Consider the following 1742-nt stretch of genomic DNA (forward strand, 5'->3'; position numbering starts at 1 on the left):
TAGAAAGTCCAATAAACTCGTTAAGATTCTTCAAATCGGATTTGGAAAATTCTTTTCTCAGGTTGTCACAAGGACTGTGGGAGGAGGGGATTGGATGCCTTGAGCACCTCCCAGCAGCAAATTTGACTCACAAGATCCTAAACCACAGTGGCAGATTTTACCTATTGCACATATTTCTCCTCTAGATGAGGTAGACTGTCCTTTGCTACCACATCAAGGGAAGGCTGCAGGATGTATTGACACCATGCCATGCAATGGAGAATGGCAGAAAGGATTATGCCCAAGGGAAAGGTGGTTGTTGAGCTAATTGTAAATCAGTAAACTGTGTTGATAGCTAAGCTTCCAGGAAAAAGATTTGGATACAGATCCTTTCATTGTTATTTTAGCTTAAAATGTTTTTCAAATTTTTGCAATTTTCATACGTTATATTTGTATGGTATTTAGACAACCTCCCCCATCTGAAACTTCCCCCACTGCACCCCACCCAATTCAATGTATGTGTGTGTGTGTGTGTGTGTGTGTGTGTGTGTGTGAAATGGCCTATAGAGTCTTATTTGTGTCGACAAATGTCACTCATTGTGAGTTCATCCACTGGAGCCTGACCAAAATGCTACCAAGGCTAGAAAAAAAAAAATCTCTCCTTTCCCAGCAGCCATTATTTGCCAAAAGTTACTTAGGTTTTGAGATTTCTTACCTACTTCCCCATGTCTATGATGGAATTTTCACTAATTTGGGCTGCTGAGTAGAACGTGTATTCTCCAGTGCTTTAGTAGAATATTCTTTAGATGTCTGTTAGATCAACTTGATGTTCAAATGATACTTCAGATGTTTCTTTGTTTCTCCTTTGTCCAGTTAACCTGTTTATTGGAGATAGTGTGGTATTGAAGTCACCTACTAGTATTGAGTTGGTGTTAATTTGTGTCTTCATGTCCTGTAGTACTGTTTTTAATGAAATCCAGTGCACCAGAGTTTAATGCATATATATTTATGATTTTAATGTTTTCTTACTCAATTTATCCCTTGATCAGAGTGAAGAGACCTTATTTATGTCCTCTGAATAATTTTAATTTGGTCTATTTTGACAGATATTAAAATTACAATGCTTGCTTGCTTCTTGGACCCATTTGTTTGGAATATTTTTCCTTTCCTTTGCTGAAAGGCAGTCCCTATACTTGAAGAGATGAGTATCTTGTACACAACAAAAATAGTGATTTTGTTTCTTAATCCATTCATCTAGCCTATGTCTCTTGAGTGGGGAATTAAGGCCATTGATATTTAAAGTTATTATTGAAAAGGTTATTTTTTGTTACTTATTTTAATTTATATTTGAGTTTTTGGTCCTAATATGTGTTTCCATAATTACGCCTTCATTATTTTTCCTTTCTGTAGCTTCTTTGGATGTGCTGGATCCTTTTTTAGTCCTTTCTGCTGCTTCTGTTTCTGTAGGGCTAGCTTGGTAAACATTAATTATTTTAGTCCATTTATATCATGTAAGATTTTTGTCATTCCCTCTTGACTATGAAGGACAGTTTTGCTGGGTAAAGTATTCTGTTGTCATCTATGGCCACTTAGAACTTGGAATACTTTGTTCCAGGCCCTTCTTGCTTTTAAATCTTGCATTGAATAGTCAGCTATAATTCTGATGGGTTGTCCTTCATACCTGTAACTTGTTTTTCTCTTACAGCTTTCAGTATTCTCTCTTGGTTCTGTACATTTAGAGTTTTTACTATGCTGTGCTTTGG

Source organism: Nannospalax galili, unplaced genomic scaffold (assembly GCF_000622305.1).
Source record: "Nannospalax galili isolate Female #2095 unplaced genomic scaffold, S.galili_v1.0 scaffold1879, whole genome shotgun sequence".
In the NCBI taxonomy this organism is placed as follows: domain Eukaryota; kingdom Metazoa; phylum Chordata; class Mammalia; order Rodentia; family Spalacidae; genus Nannospalax; species Nannospalax galili.